The 19949-nt window shown below is 40.8% G+C and overlaps 16 non-coding genes across 16 annotated transcripts; all 16 read right to left on the bottom strand.

The window, feature by feature from the left end:
* Window positions 1-389: 389 nt before the first annotated feature.
* On the bottom strand, window positions 390-471 carry TRNAS-GCU (transfer RNA serine (anticodon GCU)). The gene has a single exon. It is a non-coding gene; the product is annotated as a tRNA-Ser (tRNA).
* Window positions 472-1675: 1204 nt separating this feature from the next.
* Window positions 1676-1757, bottom strand: TRNAS-GCU (transfer RNA serine (anticodon GCU)). The gene has a single exon. It is a non-coding gene; the product is annotated as a tRNA-Ser (tRNA).
* A 1204-nt stretch (window positions 1758-2961) lies between these two features.
* TRNAS-GCU (transfer RNA serine (anticodon GCU)) lies at window positions 2962-3043 on the bottom strand. The gene has a single exon. It is a non-coding gene; the product is annotated as a tRNA-Ser (tRNA).
* A 1204-nt stretch (window positions 3044-4247) lies between these two features.
* TRNAS-GCU (transfer RNA serine (anticodon GCU)) lies at window positions 4248-4329 on the bottom strand. The gene has a single exon. It is a non-coding gene; the product is annotated as a tRNA-Ser (tRNA).
* A 1204-nt stretch (window positions 4330-5533) lies between these two features.
* Window positions 5534-5615, bottom strand: TRNAS-GCU (transfer RNA serine (anticodon GCU)). Its single transcript has one exon. It is a non-coding gene; the product is annotated as a tRNA-Ser (tRNA).
* A 1204-nt stretch (window positions 5616-6819) lies between these two features.
* On the bottom strand, window positions 6820-6901 carry TRNAS-GCU (transfer RNA serine (anticodon GCU)). Its single transcript has one exon. It is a non-coding gene; the product is annotated as a tRNA-Ser (tRNA).
* A 1204-nt stretch (window positions 6902-8105) lies between these two features.
* On the bottom strand, window positions 8106-8187 carry TRNAS-GCU (transfer RNA serine (anticodon GCU)). Its single transcript has one exon. It is a non-coding gene; the product is annotated as a tRNA-Ser (tRNA).
* A 1204-nt stretch (window positions 8188-9391) lies between these two features.
* TRNAS-GCU (transfer RNA serine (anticodon GCU)) lies at window positions 9392-9473 on the bottom strand. Its single transcript has one exon. It is a non-coding gene; the product is annotated as a tRNA-Ser (tRNA).
* Window positions 9474-10677: 1204 nt separating this feature from the next.
* On the bottom strand, window positions 10678-10759 carry TRNAS-GCU (transfer RNA serine (anticodon GCU)). Its single transcript has one exon. It is a non-coding gene; the product is annotated as a tRNA-Ser (tRNA).
* A 1204-nt stretch (window positions 10760-11963) lies between these two features.
* Window positions 11964-12045, bottom strand: TRNAS-GCU (transfer RNA serine (anticodon GCU)). The gene has a single exon. It is a non-coding gene; the product is annotated as a tRNA-Ser (tRNA).
* A 1204-nt stretch (window positions 12046-13249) lies between these two features.
* On the bottom strand, window positions 13250-13331 carry TRNAS-GCU (transfer RNA serine (anticodon GCU)). The gene has a single exon. It is a non-coding gene; the product is annotated as a tRNA-Ser (tRNA).
* Window positions 13332-14535: 1204 nt separating this feature from the next.
* TRNAS-GCU (transfer RNA serine (anticodon GCU)) lies at window positions 14536-14617 on the bottom strand. The gene has a single exon. It is a non-coding gene; the product is annotated as a tRNA-Ser (tRNA).
* A 1204-nt stretch (window positions 14618-15821) lies between these two features.
* TRNAS-GCU (transfer RNA serine (anticodon GCU)) lies at window positions 15822-15903 on the bottom strand. Its single transcript has one exon. It is a non-coding gene; the product is annotated as a tRNA-Ser (tRNA).
* Window positions 15904-17107: 1204 nt separating this feature from the next.
* Window positions 17108-17189, bottom strand: TRNAS-GCU (transfer RNA serine (anticodon GCU)). Its single transcript has one exon. It is a non-coding gene; the product is annotated as a tRNA-Ser (tRNA).
* A 1204-nt stretch (window positions 17190-18393) lies between these two features.
* On the bottom strand, window positions 18394-18475 carry TRNAS-GCU (transfer RNA serine (anticodon GCU)). The gene has a single exon. It is a non-coding gene; the product is annotated as a tRNA-Ser (tRNA).
* Window positions 18476-19679: 1204 nt separating this feature from the next.
* TRNAS-GCU (transfer RNA serine (anticodon GCU)) lies at window positions 19680-19761 on the bottom strand. The gene has a single exon. It is a non-coding gene; the product is annotated as a tRNA-Ser (tRNA).
* Between the last annotated feature and the right edge of the window lie 188 nt (window positions 19762-19949).

The raw sequence follows: 19949 nt of genomic DNA, 5'->3' as shown, positions 1-19949 counted from the left end.
TTCTCTGCCCAAAAACGTAGAAACCAGACCATAAGATCTGAAGAGCATTTTGATGAGTCTTTGCTTTTTCACTGAAGATTTTAAGTTGGCCTCTAACGGAGTGGGCCTTATCTCTTCTCCTTCATTGTCTGGTGTCTGGAGTTGGACTAAGGCAATCCTTACCAGTCATAAACCAATGCTCAATCTGGCAAAATAAAACCCACTGTTTTTATTTGGCATGCCTGATGCAATCCTACATCGGATGACGTCTTCTCTTTTATATGCACTTAGACAGCACAGATTTATGAATCCTTCATTGCACTATCTCAGAGATTTGAGAAGGTCAAATATCCACCACCTGGGTTCTAAATGGAAACTAAGCTTTTCAACACGGAAGAAGGAGATTAAACCGACGAGGATGGGATTCGAACCCATGCATGCAGAGCACAATGGATTAGCAGTCCATCGCCTTAACCACTCGGCCACCTCGTCTACATGACAAACCTGAAATCAGGTGATATGATCTGATGAGGATTTTGACAAGTCTGTGCAATTGAGCTAAAGATTGTGTATCGGCCTCTGGCAAAATGGACCTTATCACATCTCCTACACTGGATAATGTCAAGAGTTAGACTAGCTCAAACCATATCAGAAATGAGCTAATGCTCAGGGTTTTTAATAACAATATTTTTACTAAAGATTGAATGTCGTGTCTGTATTGAAGCCCTGAAAATTGGTTTATCCCAGATAGCATTCGCATTAGTTTGTCTCTAGACATCAGATGACACTGAAGATCAAATAAGGCCACTCTACCAGAAGCTGCTTTACTATCGGTCAGTAGGAAAAGAGGTGCTGTGGCTTAGTTGGTTAAAGTGCCTGTCTAGTAAACAGGAGATCCTGAGTTCGAATCTCAGCAGTGCCTTCTTTTCATAGTCCCGATATAGAAGTTTCGATTTTTAAAGGGCACCTTTCATAGTGAGAGACTAATGTCAAATTTGTCTTTCTCACATCTCTGAGATAGTTGAATGAAGGAATTATAAATATGTGCTGTCTAAGTGCTCAGAAGGAAGAAGATGTCATGCGATGTAGGATGGCACAAGCATGCCAAATAAAAACAGTGGTTTTCTTTTGCCAGATTGAAATGCTTCCATGCGCATCTCTCCCTGCTAGAAAAGTTTGATAGCAGTCTTCTTGAACAGTGAAAGGGCAAGAAAACAACAAGAACAAAGATGGAAGTCAAAACCATGCATAAACAGCTCAATCCATAGACTGTATTGTTAATGCATCACCTGAACTTCACAGCCAACTTCTCTGCCCAAAAACGTAGAAACCAGACCATAAGATCTGATGAGCATTTTGATGAGTCTTTGCTTTTTCACTGAAGATTTTAAGTTGGCCTCTAACGGAGTGGGCCTTATCTCTTCTCCTTCATTGTCTGGTGTCTGGAGTTGGACTAAGGCAATCCTTACCAGTCATAAACCAATGCTCAATCTGGCAAAATAAAACCCACCGTTTTTATTTGGCATGCCTGATGCAATCCTACATCGGATGACGTCTTCTCTTTTATATGCACTTAGACAGCACAGATTTATGAATCCTTCATTGCACTATCTCAGAGATTTGAGAAGGTCAAATATCCACCACCTGGGTTCTAAATGGAAACTAAGCTTTTCAACACGGAAGAAGGAGATTAAACCGACGAGGATGGGATTCGAACCCATGCATGCAGAGCACAATGGATTAGCAGTCCATCGCCTTAACCACTCGGCCACCTCGTCTACAGGACAAACCTGAAATCAGGTGATATGATCTGATGAGGATTTTGACAAGTCTGTGCAATTGAGCTAAAGATTGTGTATCGGCCTCTGGCAAAATGGACCTTATCACATCTCCTACACTGGATAATGTCAAGAGTTAGACTAGCTCAAACCATATCAGAAATGAGCTAATGCTCAGGGTTTTTAATAACAGTATTTTTACTAAAGATTGAATGTCGTGTCTGTATTGAAGCCCTGAAAATTGGTTTATCCCAGATAGCATTCGCATTAGTTTGTCTCTAGACATCAGATGACACTGAAGATCAAATAAGGCCACTCTACCAGAAGCTGCTTTACTATCGGTCAGTAGGAAAAGAGGTGCTGTGGCTTAGTTGGTTAAAGTGCCTGTCTAGTAAACAGGAGATCCTGAGTTCGAATCTCAGCAGTGCCTTCTTTTCATAGTCCCGATATAGAAGTTTCGATTTTTAAAGGGCACCTTTCATAGTGAGAGACTAATGTCAAATTTGTCTTTCTCACATCTCTGAGATAGTTGAATGAAGGAATTATAAATATGTGCTGTCTAAGTGCTCAGAAGGAAGAAGATGTCATGCGATGTAGGATGGCACAAGCATGCCAAATAAAAACAGTGGTTTTCTTTTGCCAGATTGAAATGCTTCCATGCGCATCTCTCCCTGCTAGAAAAGTTTGATAGCAGTCTTCTTGAACAGTGAAAGGGCAAGAAAACAACAAGAACAAAGATGGAAGTCAAAACCATGCATAAACAGCTCAATCCATAGACTGTATTGTTAATGCATCACCTGAACTTCACAGCCAACTTCTCTGCCCAAAAATGTAGAAACCAGACCATAAGATCTGAAGAGCATTTTGATGAGTCTTTGCTTTTTCACTGAAGATTTTAAGTTGGCCTCTAACGGAGTGGGCCTTATCTCTTCTCCTTCATTGTCTGGTGTCTGGAGTTGGACTAAGGCAATCCTTACCAGTCATAAACCAATGCTCAATCTGGCAAAATAAAACCCACCGTTTTTATTTGGCATGCCTGATGCAATCCTACATCGGATGACGTCTTCTCTTTTATATGCACTTAGACAGCACAGATTTATGAATCCTTCATTGCACTATCTCAGAGATTTGAGAAGGTCAAATATCCACCACCTGGGTTCTAAATGGAAACTAAGCTTTTCAACACGGAAGAAGGAGATTAAACCGACGAGGATGGGATTCGAACCCATGCATGCAGAGCACAATGGATTAGCAGTCCATCGCCTTAACCACTCGGCCACCTCGTCTACATGACAAACCTGAAATCAGGTGATATGATCTGATGAGGATTTTGACAAGTCTGTGCAATTGAGCTAAAGATTGTGTATCGGCCTCTGGCAAAATGGACCTTATCACATCTCCTACACTGGATAATGTCAAGAGTTAGACTAGCTCAAACCATATCAGAAATGAGCTAATGCTCAGGGTTTTTAATAACAGTATTTTTACTAAAGATTGAATGTCGTGTCTGTATTGAAGCCCTGAAAATTGGTTTATCCCAGATAGCATTCGCATTAGTTTGTCTCTAGACATCAGATGACACTGAAGATCAAATAAGGCCACTCTACCAGAAGCTGCTTTACTATCGGTCAGTAGGAAAAGAGGTGCTGTGGCTTAGTTGGTTAAAGTGCCTGTCTAGTAAACAGGAGATCCTGAGTTCGAATCTCAGCAGTGCCTTCTTTTCATAGTCCCGATATAGAAGTTTCGATTTTTAAAGGGCACCTTTCATAGTGAGAGACTAATGTCAAATTTGTCTTTCTCACATCTCTGAGATAGTTGAATGAAGGAATTATAAATATGTGCTGTCTAAGTGCTCAGAAGGAAGAAGATGTCATGCGATGTAGGATGGCACAAGCATGCCAAATAAAAACAGTGGTTTTCTTTTGCCAGATTGAAATGCTTCCATGCGCATCTCTCCCTGCTAGAAAAGTTTGATAGCAGTCTTCTTGAACAGTGAAAGGGCAAGAAAACAACAAGAACAAAGATGGAAGTCAAAACCATGCATAAACAGCTCAATCCATAGACTGTATTGTTAATGCATCACCTGAACTTCACAGCCAACTTCTCTGCCCAAAAACGTAGAAACCAGACCATAAGATCTGAAGAGCATTTTGATGAGTCTTTGCTTTTTCACTGAAGATTTTAAGTTGGCCTCTAACGGAGTGGGCCTTATCTCTTCTCCTTCATTGTCTGGTGTCTGGAGTTGGACTAAGGCAATCCTTACCAGTCATAAACCAATGCTCAATCTGGCAAAATAAAACCCACCGTTTTTATTTGGCATGCCTGATGCAATCCTACATCGGATGACGTCTTCTCTTTTATATGCACTTAGACAGCACAGATTTATGAATCCTTCATTGCACTATCTCAGAGATTTGAGAAGGTCAAATATCCACCACCTGGGTTCTAAATGGAAACTAAGCTTTTCAACACGGAAGAAGGAGATTAAACCGACGAGGATGGGATTCGAACCCATGCATGCAGAGCACAATGGATTAGCAGTCCATCGCCTTAACCACTCGGCCACCTCGTCTACATGACAAACCTGAAATCAGGTGATATGATCTGATGAGGATTTTGACAAGTCTGTGCAATTGAGCTAAAGATTGTGTATCGGCCTCTGGCAAAATGGACCTTATCACATCTCCTACACTGGATAATGTCAAGAGTTAGACTAGCTCAAACCATATCAGAAATGAGCTAATGCTCAGGGTTTTTAATAACAGTATTTTTACTAAAGATTGAATGTCGTGTCTGTATTGAAGCCCTGAAAATTGGTTTATCCCAGATAGCATTCGCATTAGTTTGTCTCTAGACATCAGATGACACTGAAGATCAAATAAGGCCACTCTACCAGAAGCTGCTTTACTATCGGTCAGTAGGAAAAGAGGTGCTGTGGCTTAGTTGGTTAAAGTGCCTGTCTAGTAAACAGGAGATCCTGAGTTCGAATCTCAGCAGTGCCTTCTTTTCATAGTCCCGATATAGAAGTTTCGATTTTTAAAGGGCACCTTTCATAGTGAGAGACTAATGTCAAATTTGTCTTTCTCACATCTCTGAGATAGTTGAATGAAGGAATTATAAATATGTGCTGTCTAAGTGCTCAGAAGGAAGAAGATGTCATGCGATGTAGGATGGCACAAGCATGCCAAATAAAAACAGTGGTTTTCTTTTGCCAGATTGAAATGCTTCCATGCGCATCTCTCCCTGCTAGAAAAGTTTGATAGCAGTCTTCTTGAACAGTGAAAGGGCAAGAAAACAACAAGAACAAAGATGGAAGTCAAAACCATGCATAAACAGCTCAATCCATAGACTGTATTGTTAATGCATCACCTGAACTTCACAGCCAACTTCTCTGCCCAAAAACGTAGAAACCAGACCATAAGATCTGAAGAGCATTTTGATGAGTCTTTGCTTTTTCACTGAAGATTTTAAGTTGGCCTCTAACGGAGTGGGCCTTATCTCTTCTCCTTCATTGTCTGGTGTCTGGAGTTGGACTAAGGCAATCCTTACCAGTCATAAACCAATGCTCAATCTGGCAAAATAAAACCCACCGTTTTTATTTGGCATGCCTGATGCAATCCTACATCGGATGACGTCTTCTCTTTTATATGCACTTAGACAGCACAGATTTATGAATCCTTCATTGCACTATCTCAGAGATTTGAGAAGGTCAAATATCCACCACCTGGGTTCTAAATGGAAACTAAGCTTTTCAACACGGAAGAAGGAGATTAAACCGACGAGGATGGGATTCGAACCCATGCATGCAGAGCACAATGGATTAGCAGTCCATCGCCTTAACCACTCGGCCACCTCGTCTACATGACAAACCTGAAATCAGGTGATATGATCTGATGAGGATTTTGACAAGTCTGTGCAATTTAGCTAAAGATTGTGTATCGGCCTCTGGCAAAATGGACCTTATCACATCTCCTACACTGGATAATGTCAAGAGTTAGACTAGCTCAAACCATATCAGAAATGAGCTAATGCTCAGGGTTTTTAATAACAGTATTTTTACTAAAGATTGAATGTCGTGTCTGTATTGAAGCCCTGAAAATTGGTTTATCCCAGATAGCATTCGCATTAGTTTGTCTCTAGACATCAGATGACACTGAAAATCAAATAAGGCCACTCTACCAGAAGCTGCTTTACTATCGGTCAGTAGGAAAAGAGGTGCTGTGGCTTAGTTGGTTAAAGTGCCTGTCTAGTAAACAGGAGATCCTGAGTTCGAATCTCAGCAGTGCCTTCTTTTCATAGTCCCGATATAGAAGTTTCGATTTTTAAAGGGCACCTTTCATAGTGAGAGACTAATGTCAAATTTGTCTTTCTCACATCTCTGAGATAGTTGAATGAAGGAATTATAAATATGTGCTGTCTAAGTGCTCAGAAGGAAGAAGATGTCATGCGATGTAGGATGGCACAAGCATGCCAAATAAAAACAGTGGTTTTCTTTTGCCAGATTGAAATGCTTCCATGCGCATCTCTCCCTGCTAGAAAAGTTTGATAGCAGTCTTCTTGAACAGTGAAAGGGCAAGAAAACAACAAGAACAAAGATGGAAGTCAAAACCATGCATAAACAGCTCAATCCATAGACTGTATTGTTAATGCATCACCTGAACTTCACAGCCAACTTCTCTGCCCAAAAACGTAGAAACCAGACCATAAGATCTGAAGAGCATTTTGATGAGTCTTTGCTTTTTCACTGAAGATTTTAAGTTGGCCTCTAACGGAGTGGGCCTTATCTCTTCTCCTTCATTGTCTGGTGTCTGGAGTTGGACTAAGGCAATCCTTACCAGTCATAAACCAATGCTCAATCTGGCAAAATAAAACCCACCGTTTTTATTTGGCATGCCTGATGCAATCCTACATCGGATGACGTCTTCTCTTTTATATGCACTTAGACAGCACAGATTTATGAATCCTTCATTGCACTATCTCAGAGATTTGAGAAGGTCAAATATCCACCACCTGGGTTCTAAATGGAAACTAAGCTTTTCAACACGGAAGAAGGAGATTAAACCGACGAGGATGGGATTCGAACCCATGCATGCAGAGCACAATGGATTAGCAGTCCATCGCCTTAACCACTCGGCCACCTCGTCTACATGACAAACCTGAAATCAGGTGATATGATCTGATGAGGATTTTGACAAGTCTGTGCAATTGAGCTAAAGATTGTGTATCGGCCTCTGGCAAAATGGACCTTATCACATCTCCTACACTGGATAATGTCAAGAGTTAGACTAGCTCAAACCATATCAGAAATGAGCTAATGCTCAGGGTTTTTAATAACAGTATTTTTACTAAAGATTGAATGTCGTGTCTGTATTGAAGCCCTGAAAATTGGTTTATCCCAGATAGCATTCGCATTAGTTTGTCTCTAGACATCAGATGACACTGAAGATCAAATAAGGCCACTCTACCAGAAGCTGCTTTACTATCGGTCAGTAGGAAAAGAGGTGCTGTGGCTTAGTTGGTTAAAGTGCCTGTCTAGTAAACAGGAGATCCTGAGTTCGAATCTCAGCAGTGCCTTCTTTTCATAGTCCCGATATAGAAGTTTCGATTTTTAAAGGGCACCTTTCATAGTGAGAGACTAATGTCAAATTTGTCTTTCTCACATCTCTGAGATAGTTGAATGAAGGAATTATAAATATGTGCTGTCTAAGTGCTCAGAAGGAAGAAGATGTCATGCGATGTAGGATGGCACAAGCATGCCAAATAAAAACAGTGGTTTTCTTTTGCCAGATTGAAATGCTTCCATGCGCATCTCTCCCTGCTAGAAAAGTTTGATAGCAGTCTTCTTGAACAGTGAAAGGGCAAGAAAACAACAAGAACAAAGATGGAAGTCAAAACCATGCATAAACAGCTCAATCCATAGACTGTATTGTTAATGCATCACCTGAACTTCACAGCCAACTTCTCTGCCCAAAAATGTAGAAACCAGACCATAAGATCTGAAGAGCATTTTGATGAGTCTTTGCTTTTTCACTGAAGATTTTAAGTTGGCCTCTAACGGAGTGGGCCTTATCTCTTCTCCTTCATTGTCTGGTGTCTGGAGTTGGACTAAGGCAATCCTTACCAGTCATAAACCAATGCTCAATCTGGCAAAATAAAACCCACCGTTTTTATTTGGCATGCCTGATGCAATCCTACATCGGATGACGTCTTCTCTTTTATATGCACTTAGACAGCACAGATTTATGAATCCTTCATTGCACTATCTCAGAGATTTGAGAAGGTCAAATATCCACCACCTGGGTTCTAAATGGAAACTAAGCTTTTCAACACGGAAGAAGGAGATTAAACCGACGAGGATGGGATTCGAACCCATGCATGCAGAGCACAATGGATTAGCAGTCCATCGCCTTAACCACTCGGCCACCTCGTCTACATGACAAACCTGAAATCAGGTGATATGATCTGATGAGGATTTTGACAAGTCTGTGCAATTGAGCTAAAGATTGTGTATCGGCCTCTGGCAAAATGGACCTTATCACATCTCCTACACTGGATAATGTCAAGAGTTAGACTAGCTCAAACCATATCAGAAATGAGCTAATGCTCAGGGTTTTTAATAACAGTATTTTTACTAAAGATTGAATGTCGTGTCTGTATTGAAGCCCTGAAAATTGGTTTATCCCAGATAGCATTCGCATTAGTTTGTCTCTAGACATCAGATGACACTGAAGATCAAATAAGGCCACTCTACCAGAAGCTGCTTTACTATCGGTCAGTAGGAAAAGAGGTGCTGTGGCTTAGTTGGTTAAAGTGCCTGTCTAGTAAACAGGAGATCCTGAGTTCGAATCTCAGCAGTGCCTTCTTTTCATAGTCCCGATATAGAAGTTTCGATTTTTAAAGGGCACCTTTCATAGTGAGAGACTAATGTCAAATTTGTCTTTCTCACATCTCTGAGATAGTTGAATGAAGGAATTATAAATATGTGCTGTCTAAGTGCTCAGAAGGAAGAAGATGTCATGCGATGTAGGATGGCACAAGCATGCCAAATAAAAACAGTGGTTTTCTTTTGCCAGATTGAAATGCTTCCATGCGCATCTCTCCCTGCTAGAAAAGTTTGATAGCAGTCTTCTTGAACAGTGAAAGGGCAAGAAAACAACAAGAACAAAGATGGAAGTCAAAACCATGCATAAACAGCTCAATCCATAGACTGTATTGTTAATGCATCACCTGAACTTCACAGCCAACTTCTCTGCCCAAAAACGTAGAAACCAGACCATAAGATCTGAAGAGCATTTTGATGAGTCTTTGCTTTTTCACTGAAGATTTTAAGTTGGCCTCTAACGGAGTGGGCCTTATCTCTTCTCCTTCATTGTCTGGTGTCTGGAGTTGGACTAAGGCAATCCTTACCAGTCATAAACCAATGCTCAATCTGGCAAAATAAAACCCACCGTTTTTATTTGGCATGCCTGATGCAATCCTACATCGGATGACGTCTTCTCTTTTATATGCACTTAGACAGCACAGATTTATGAATCCTTCATTGCACTATCTCAGAGATTTGAGAAGGTCAAATATCCACCACCTGGGTTCTAAATGGAAACTAAGCTTTTCAACACGGAAGAAGGAGATTAAACCGACGAGGATGGGATTCGAACCCATGCATGCAGAGCACAATGGATTAGCAGTCCATCGCCTTAACCACTCGGCCACCTCGTCTACATGACAAACCTGAAATCAGGTGATATGATCTGATGAGGATTTTGACAAGTCTGTGCAATTGAGCTAAAGATTGTGTATCGGCCTCTGGCAAAATGGACCTTATCACATCTCCTACACTGGATAATGTCAAGAGTTAGACTAGCTCAAACCATATCAGAAATGAGCTAATGCTCAGGGTTTTTAATAACAGTATTTTTACTAAAGATTGAATGTCGTGTCTGTATTGAAGCCCTGAAAATTGGTTTATCCCAGATAGCATTCGCATTAGTTTGTCTCTAGACATCAGATGACACTGAAGATCAAATAAGGCCACTCTACCAGAAGCTGCTTTACTATCGGTCAGTAGGAAAAGAGGTGCTGTGGCTTAGTTGGTTAAAGTGCCTGTCTAGTAAACAGGAGATCCTGAGTTCGAATCTCAGCAGTGCCTTCTTTTCATAGTCCCGATATAGAAGTTTCGATTTTTAAAGGGCACCTTTCATAGTGAGAGACTAATGTCAAATTTGTCTTTCTCACATCTCTGAGATAGTTGAATGAAGGAATTATAAATATGTGCTGTCTAAGTGCTCAGAAGGAAGAAGATGTCATGCGATGTAGGATGGCACAAGCATGCCAAATAAAAACAGTGGTTTTCTTTTGCCAGATTGAAATGCTTCCATGCGCATCTCTCCCTGCTAGAAAAGTTTGATAGCAGTCTTCTTGAACAGTGAAAGGGCAAGAAAACAACAAGAACAAAGATGGAAGTCAAAACCATGCATAAACAGCTCAATCCATAGACTGTATTGTTAATGCATCACCTGAACTTCACAGCCAACTTCTCTGCCCAAAAACGTAGAAACCAGACCATAAGATCTGAAGAGCATTTTGATGAGTCTTTGCTTTTTCACTGAAGATTTTAAGTTGGCCTCTAACGGAGTGGGCCTTATCTCTTCTCCTTCATTGTCTGGTGTCTGGAGTTGGACTAAGGCAATCCTTACCAGTCATAAACCAATGCTCAATCTGGCAAAATAAAACCCACCGTTTTTATTTGGCATGCCTGATGCAATCCTACATCGGATGACGTCTTCTCTTTTATATGCACTTAGACAGCACAGATTTATGAATCCTTCATTGCACTATCTCAGAGATTTGAGAAGGTCAAATATCCACCACCTGGGTTCTAAATGGAAACTAAGCTTTTCAACACGGAAGAAGGAGATTAAACCGACGAGGATGGGATTCGAACCCATGCATGCAGAGCACAATGGATTAGCAGTCCATCGCCTTAACCACTCGGCCACCTCGTCTACATGACAAACCTGAAATCAGGTGATATGATCTGATGAGGATTTTGACAAGTCTGTGCAATTGAGCTAAAGATTGTGTATCGGCCTCTGGCAAAATGGACCTTATCACATCTCCTACACTGGATAATGTCAAGAGTTAGACTAGCTCAAACCATATCAGAAATGAGCTAATGCTCAGGGTTTTTAATAACAGTATTTTTACTAAAGATTGAATGTCGTGTCTGTATTGAAGCCCTGAAAATTGGTTTATCCCAGATAGCATTCGCATTAGTTTGTCTCTAGACATCAGATGACACTGAAGATCAAATAAGGCCACTCTACCAGAAGCTGCTTTACTATCGGTCAGTAGGAAAAGAGGTGCTGTGGCTTAGTTGGTTAAAGTGCCTGTCTAGTAAACAGGAGATCCTGAGTTCGAATCTCAGCAGTGCCTTCTTTTCATAGTCCCGATATAGAAGTTTCGATTTTTAAAGGGCACCTTTCATAGTGAGAGACTAATGTCAAATTTGTCTTTCTCACATCTCTGAGATAGTTGAATGAAGGAATTATAAATATGTGCTGTCTAAGTGCTCAGAAGGAAGAAGATGTCATGCGATGTAGGATGGCACAAGCATGCCAAATAAAAACAGTGGTTTTCTTTTGCCAGATTGAAATGCTTCCATGCGCATCTCTCCCTGCTAGAAAAGTTTGATAGCAGTCTTCTTGAACAGTGAAAGGGCAAGAAAACAACAAGAACAAAGATGGAAGTCAAAACCATGCATAAACAGCTCAATCCATAGACTGTATTGTTAATGCATCACCTGAACTTCACAGCCAACTTCTCTGCCCAAAAACGTAGAAACCAGACCATAAGATCTGAAGAGCATTTTGATGAGTCTTTGCTTTTTCACTGAAGATTTTAAGTTGGCCTCTAACGGAGTGGGCCTTATCTCTTCTCCTTCATTGTCTGGTGTCTGGAGTTGGACTAAGGCAATCCTTACCAGTCATAAACCAATGCTCAATCTGGCAAAATAAAACCCACCGTTTTTATTTGGCATGCCTGATGCAATCCTACATCGGATGACGTCTTCTCTTTTATATGCACTTAGACAGCACAGATTTATGAATCCTTCATTGCACTATCTCAGAGATTTGAGAAGGTCAAATATCCACCACCTGGGTTCTAAATGGAAACTAAGCTTTTCAACACGGAAGAAGGAGATTAAACCGACGAGGATGGGATTCGAACCCATGCATGCAGAGCACAATGGATTAGCAGTCCATCGCCTTAACCACTCGGCCACCTCGTCTACATGACAAACCTGAAATCAGGTGATATGATCTGATGAGGATTTTGACAAGTCTGTGCAATTTAGCTAAAGATTGTGTATCGGCCTCTGGCAAAATGGACCTTATCACATCTCCTACACTGGATAATGTCAAGAGTTAGACTAGCTCAAACCATATCAGAAATGAGCTAATGCTCAGGGTTTTTAATAACAGTATTTTTACTAAAGATTGAATGTCGTGTCTGTATTGAAGCCCTGAAAATTGGTTTATCCCAGATAGCATTCGCATTAGTTTGTCTCTAGACATCAGATGACACTGAAAATCAAATAAGGCCACTCTACCAGAAGCTGCTTTACTATCGGTCAGTAGGAAAAGAGGTGCTGTGGCTTAGTTGGTTAAAGTGCCTGTCTAGTAAACAGGAGATCCTGAGTTCGAATCTCAGCAGTGCCTTCTTTTCATAGTCCCGATATAGAAGTTTCGATTTTTAAAGGGCACCTTTCATAGTGAGAGACTAATGTCAAATTTGTCTTTCTCACATCTCTGAGATAGTTGAATGAAGGAATTATAAATATGTGCTGTCTAAGTGCTCAGAAGGAAGAAGATGTCATGCGATGTAGGATGGCACAAGCATGCCAAATAAAAACAGTGGTTTTCTTTTGCCAGATTGAAATGCTTCCATGCGCATCTCTCCCTGCTAGAAAAGTTTGATAGCAGTCTTCTTGAACAGTGAAAGGGCAAGAAAACAACAAGAACAAAGATGGAAGTCAAAACCATGCATAAACAGCTCAATCCATAGACTGTATTGTTAATGCATCACCTGAACTTCACAGCCAACTTCTCTGCCCAAAAACGTAGAAACCAGACCATAAGATCTGAAGAGCATTTTGATGAGTCTTTGCTTTTTCACTGAAGATTTTAAGTTGGCCTCTAACGGAGTGGGCCTTATCTCTTCTCCTTCATTGTCTGGTGTCTGGAGTTGGACTAAGGCAATCCTTACCAGTCATAAACCAATGCTCAATCTGGCAAAATAAAACCCACCGTTTTTATTTGGCATGCCTGATGCAATCCTACATCGGATGACGTCTTCTCTTTTATATGCACTTAGACAGCACAGATTTATGAATCCTTCATTGCACTATCTCAGAGATTTGAGAAGGTCAAATATCCACCACCTGGGTTCTAAATGGAAACTAAGCTTTTCAACACGGAAGAAGGAGATTAAACCGACGAGGATGGGATTCGAACCCATGCATGCAGAGCACAATGGATTAGCAGTCCATCGCCTTAACCACTCGGCCACCTCGTCTACATGACAAACCTGAAATCAGGTGATATGATCTGATGAGGATTTTGACAAGTCTGTGCAATTGAGCTAAAGATTGTGTATCGGCCTCTGGCAAAATGGACCTTATCACATCTCCTACACTGGATAATGTCAAGAGTTAGACTAGCTCAAACCATATCAGAAATGAGCTAATGCTCAGGGTTTTTAATAACAGTATTTTTACTAAAGATTGAATGTCGTGTCTGTATTGAAGCCCTGAAAATTGGTTTATCCCAGATAGCATTCGCATTAGTTTGTCTCTAGACATCAGATGACACTGAAGATCAAATAAGGCCACTCTACCAGAAGCTGCTTTACTATCGGTCAGTAGGAAAAGAGGTGCTGTGGCTTAGTTGGTTAAAGTGCCTGTCTAGTAAACAGGAGATCCTGAGTTCGAATCTCAGCAGTGCCTTCTTTTCATAGTCCCGATATAGAAGTTTCGATTTTTAAAGGGCACCTTTCATAGTGAGAGACTAATGTCAAATTTGTCTTTCTCACATCTCTGAGATAGTTGAATGAAGGAATTATAAATATGTGCTGTCTAAGTGCTCAGAAGGAAGAAGATGTCATGCGATGTAGGATGGCACAAGCATGCCAAATAAAAACAGTGGTTTTCTTTTGCCAGATTGAAATGCTTCCATGCGCATCTCTCCCTGCTAGAAAAGTTTGATAGCAGTCTTCTTGAACAGTGAAAGGGCAAGAAAACAACAAGAACAAAGATGGAAGTCAAAACCATGCATAAACAGCTCAATCCATAGACTGTATTGTTAATGCATCACCTGAACTTCACAGCCAACTTCTCTGCCCAAAAACGTAGAAACCAGACCATAAGATCTGAAGAGCATTTTGATGAGTCTTTGCTTTTTCACTGAAGATTTTAAGTTGGCCTCTAACGGAGTGGGCCTTATCTCTTCTCCTTCATTGTCTGGTGTCTGGAGTTGGACTAAGGCAATCCTTACCAGTCATAAACCAATGCTCAATCTGGCAAAATAAAACCCACCGTTTTTATTTGGCATGCCTGATGCAATCCTACATCGGATGACGTCTTCTCTTTTATATGCACTTAGACAGCACAGATTTATGAATCCTTCATTGCACTATCTCAGAGATTTGAGAAGGTCAAATATCCACCACCTGGGTTCTAAATGGAAACTAAGCTTTTCAACACGGAAGAAGGAGATTAAACCGACGAGGATGGGATTCGAACCCATGCATGCAGAGCACAATGGATTAGCAGTCCATCGCCTTAACCACTCGGCCACCTCGTCTACATGACAAACCTGAAATCAGGTGATATGATCTGATGAGGATTTTGACAAGTCTGTGCAATTGAGCTAAAGATTGTGTATCGGCCTCTGGCAAAATGGACCTTATCACATCTCCTACACTGGATAATGTCAAGAGTTAGACTAGCTCAAACCATATCAGAAATGAGCTAATGCTCAGGGTTTTTAATAACAGTATTTTTACTAAAGATTGAATGTCGTGTCTGTATTGAAGCCCTGAAAATTGGTTTATCCCAGATAGCATTCGCATTAGTTTGTCTCTAGACATCAGATGACACTGAAGATCAAATAAGGCCACTCTACCAGAAGCTGCTTTACTATCGGTCAGTAGGAAAAGAGGTGCTGTGGCTTAGTTGGTTAAAGTGCCTGTCTAGTAAACAGGAGATCCTGAGTTCGAATCTCAGCAGTGCCTTCTTTTCATAGTCCCGATATAGAAGTTTCGATTTTTAAAGGGCACCTTTCATAGTGAGAGACTAATGTCAAATTTGTCTTTCTCACATCTCTGAGATAGTTGAATGAAGGAATTATAAATATGTGCTGTCTAAGTGCTCAGAAGGAAGAAGATGTCATGCGATGTAGGATGGCACAAGCATGCCAAATAAAAACAGTGGTTTTCTTTTGCCAGATTGAAATGCTTCCATGCGCATCTCTCCCTGCTAGAAAAGTTTGATAGCAGTCTTCTTGAACAGTGAAAGGGCAAGAAAACAACAAGAACAAAGATGGAAGTCAAAACCATGCATAAACAGCTCAATCCATAGACTGTATTGTTAATGCATCACCTGAACTTCACAGCCAACTTCTCTGCCCAAAAACGTAGAAACCAGACCATAAGATCTGAAGAGCATTTTGATGAGTCTTTGCTTTTTCACTGAAGATTTTAAGTTGGCCTCTAACGGAGTGGGCCTTATCTCTTCTCCTTCATTGTCTGGTGTCTGGAGTTGGACTAAGGCAATCCTTACCAGTCATAAACCAATGCTCAATCTGGCAAAATAAAACCCACCGTTTTTATTTGGCATGCCTGATGCAATCCTACATCGGATGACGTCTTCTCTTTTATATGCACTTAGACAGCACAGATTTATGAATCCTTCATTGCACTATCTCAGAGATTTGAGAAGGTCAAATATCCACCACCTGGGTTCTAAATGGAAACTAAGCTTTTCAACACGGAAGAAGGAGATTAAACCGACGAGGATGGGATTCGAACCCATGCATGCAGAGCACAATGGATTAGCAGTCCATCGCCTTAACCACTCGGCCACCTCGTCTACATGACAAACCTGAAATCAGGTGATATGATCTGATGAGGATTTTGACAAGTCTGTGCAATTGAGCTAAAGATTGTGTATCGGCCTCTGGCAAAATGGACCTTATCACATCTCCTACACTGGATAATGTCAAGAGTTAGACTAGCTCAAACCATATCAGAAATGAGCTAATGCTCAGGGTTTTTAATAACAGTATTTTTACTAAAGATTGAATGTCGTGTCTGTATTGAAGCCCTGAAAATTGGTTTATCCCAGATAGCATTCGCATTAGTTTGTCTCTAGACATCAGATGACACTGAAGATCAAATAAGGCCACTCTACCAGAAGCTGCTTTACTATCGGTCAGTAGGAAAAGAGGTGCTGTGGCTTAGTTGGTTAAAGTGCCTGTCTAGTAAACAGGAGATCCTGAGTTCGAATCTCAGCAGTGCCTTCTTTTCATAGTCCCGATATAGAAGTTTCGATTTTTAAAGGGCACCTTTCATAGTGAGAGACTAATGTCAAATTTGTCTTTCTCACATCTCTGAGATAGTTGAATGAAGGAATTATAAATATGTGCTGTCTAAGTGCTCAGAAGGAAGAAGATGTCATGCGATGTAGGATGGCACAAGCATGCCAAATAAAAACAGTGGTTTTCTTTTGCCAGATTGAAATGCTTCCATGCGCATCTCTCCCTGCTAGAAAAGTTTGATAGCAGTCTTCTTGAACAGTGAAAGGGCAAGAAAACAACAAGAACAAAGATGGAAGTCAAAACCATGCATAAACAGCTCAATCCATAGACTGTATTGTTAATGCATCACCTGAACTTCACAGCCAACTTCTCTGCCCAAAAACGTAGAAACCAGACCATAAGATCTGAAGAGCATTTTGATGAGTCTTTGCTTTTTCACTGAAGATTTTAAGTTGGCCTCTAACGGAGTGGGCCTTATCTCTTCTCCTTCATTGTCTGGTGTCTGGAGTTGGACTAAGGCAATCCTTACCAGTCATAAACCAATGCTCAATCTGGCAAAATAAAACCCACCGTTTTTATTTGGCATGCCTGATGCAATCCTACATCGGATGACGTCTTCTCTTTTATATGCACTTAGACAGCACAGATTTATGAATCCTTCATTGCACTATCTCAGAGATTTGAGAAGGTCAAATATCCACCACCTGGGTTCTAAATGGAAACTAAGCTTTTCAACACGGAATAAGGAGATTAAACCGACGAGGATGGGATTCGAACCCATGCATGCAGAGCACAATGGATTAGCAGTCCATCGCCTTAACCACTCGGCCACCTCGTCTACATGACAAACCTGAAATCAGGTGATATGATCTGATGAGGATTTTGACAAGTCTGTGCAATTTAGCTAAAGATTGTGTATCGGCCTCTGGCAAAATGGACCTTATCACATCTCCTACACTGGATAATGTCAAGAGTTAGACTAGCTCAAACCATATCAGAAATGAGCTAATGCTCAGGGTTTTTAATAACAGTATTTTTACTAAAGATTGAATGTCGTGTCTGTATTGAAGCCCTGAAAATTGGTTTATCCCAGATAGCATTCGCATTAGTTTGTCTCTAGACATCAGATGACACTGAAAATCAAATAAGGCCACTCTACCAGAAGCTGCTTTACTATCGGTCAGTAGGAAAAGAGGTGCTGTGGCTTAGTTGGTTAAAGTGCCTGTCTAGTAAACAGGAGATCCTGAGTTCGAATCTCAGCAGTGCCTTCTTTTCATAGTCCCGATATAGAAGTTTCGATTTTTAAAGGGCACCTTTCATAGTGAGAGACTAATGTCAAATTTGTCTTTCTCACATCTCTGAGATAGTTGAATGAAGGAATTATAAATATGTGCTGTCTAAGTGCTCAGAAGGAAGAAGATGTCATGCGATGTAGGATGGCACAAGCATGCCAAATAAAAACAGTGGTTTTCTTTTGCCAGATTGAAATGCTTCCATGCGCATCTCTCCCTGCTAGAAAAGTTTGATAGCAGTCTTCTTGAACAGTGAAAGGGCAAGAAAACAACAAGAACAAAGATGGAAGTCAAAACCATGCATAAACAGCTCAATCCATAGACTGTATTGTTAATGCATCACCTGAACTTCACAGCCAACTTCTCTGCCCAAAAACGTAGAAACCAGACCATAAGATCTGAAGAGCATTTTGATGAGTCTTTGCTTTTTCACTGAAGATTTTAAGTTGGCCTCTAACGGAGTGGGCCTTATCTCTTCTCCTTCATTGTCTGGTGTCTGGAGTTGGACTAAGGCAATCCTTACCAGTCATAAACCAATGCTCAATCTGGCAAAATAAAACCCACCGTTTTTATTTGGCATGCCTGATGCAATCCTACATCGGATGACGTCTTCTCTTTTATATGCACTTAGACAGCACAGATTTATGAATCCTTCATTGCACTATCTCAGAGATTTGAGAAGGTCAAATATCCACCACCTGGGTTCTAAATGGAAACTAAGCTTTTCAACACGGAAGAAGGAGATTAAACCGACGAGGATGGGATTCGAACCCATGCATGCAGAGCACAATGGATTAGCAGTCCATCGCCTTAACCACTCGGCCACCTCGTCTACATGACAAACCTGAAATCAGGTGATATGATCTGATGAGGATTTTGACAAGTCTGTGCAATTGAGCTAAAGATTGTGTATCGGCCTCTGGCAAAATGGACCTTATCACATCTCCTACACTGGATAATGTCAAGAGTTAGACTAGCTCAAACCATATCAGAAATGAGCTAATGCTCAGGGTTTTTAATAACAGTATTTTTACTAAAGATTGAATGTCGTGTCTGTATTGAAGCCCTGAAAATTGGTTTATCCCAGATAGCATTCGCATTAGTTTGTCTCTAGACATCAGATGACACTGAAGATCAAATAAGGCCACTCTACCAGAAGCTGCTTTACTATCGGTCAGTAGGAAAAGAGGTGCTGTGGCTTAGTTGGTTAAAGTGCCTGTCTAGTAAACAGGAGATCCTGAGTTCGAATCTCAGCAGTGCCTTCTTTTCATAGTCCCGATATAGAAGTTTCGATTTTTAAAGGGCACCTTTCATAGTGAGAGACTAATGTCAAATTTGTCTTTCTCACATCTCTGAGATAGTTGAATGAAGGAATTATAAATATGTGCTGTCTAAGTGCTCAGAAGGAAGAAGATGTCATGCGATGTAGGATGGCACAAGCATGCCAAATAAAAACAGTGGTTTTCTTTTGCCAGATTGAAATGCTTCCATGCGCATCTCTCCCTGCTAGAAAAGTTTGATAGCAGTCTTCTTGAACAGTGAAAGGGCAAGAAAACAACAAGAACAAAGATGGAAGTCAAAACCATGCATAAACAGCTCAATCCATAGACTGTATTGTTAATGCATCACCTGAACTTCACAGCCAACTTCTCTGCCCAAAAATGTAGAAACCAGACCATAAGATCTGAAGAGCATTTTGATGAGTCTTTGCTTTTTCACTGAAGATTTTAAGTTGGCCTCTAACGGAGTGGGCCTTATCTCTTCTCCTTCATTGTCTGGTGTCTGGAGTTAGACTAAGGCAATCCTTACCAGTCATAAACCAATGCTCAATCTGGCAAAATAAAACCCACCGTTTTTATTTGGCATGCCTGATGCAATCCTACATCGGATGACGTCTTCTCTTTTATATGCACTTAGACAGCACAGATTTATGAATCCTTCATTGCACTATCTCAGAGATTTGAGAAGGTCAAATATCCACCACCTGGGTTCTAAATGGAAACTAAGCTTTTCAACACGGAAGAAGGAGATTAAACCGACGAGGATGGGATTCGAACCCATGCATGCAGAGCACAATGGATTAGCAGTCCATCGCCTTAACCACTCGGCCACCTCGTCTACATGACAAACCTGAAATCAGGTGATATGATCTGATGAGGATTTTGACAAGTCTGTGCAATTGAGCTAAAGATTGTGTATCGGCCTCTGGCAAAATGGACCTTATCACATCTCCTACACTGGATAATGTCAAGAGTTAGACTAGCTCAAACCATATCAGAAATGAGCTAATGCTCAGGGTTTTTAAT

Source organism: Anomaloglossus baeobatrachus, chromosome 7 (assembly GCF_048569485.1).
Source record: "Anomaloglossus baeobatrachus isolate aAnoBae1 chromosome 7, aAnoBae1.hap1, whole genome shotgun sequence".
NCBI lineage: Eukaryota > Metazoa > Chordata > Amphibia > Anura > Aromobatidae > Anomaloglossus > Anomaloglossus baeobatrachus.
The sequence above is the reverse complement of the archived record's forward strand: the minus strand, read 5'-3'. Positions and strand labels throughout refer to the sequence as shown.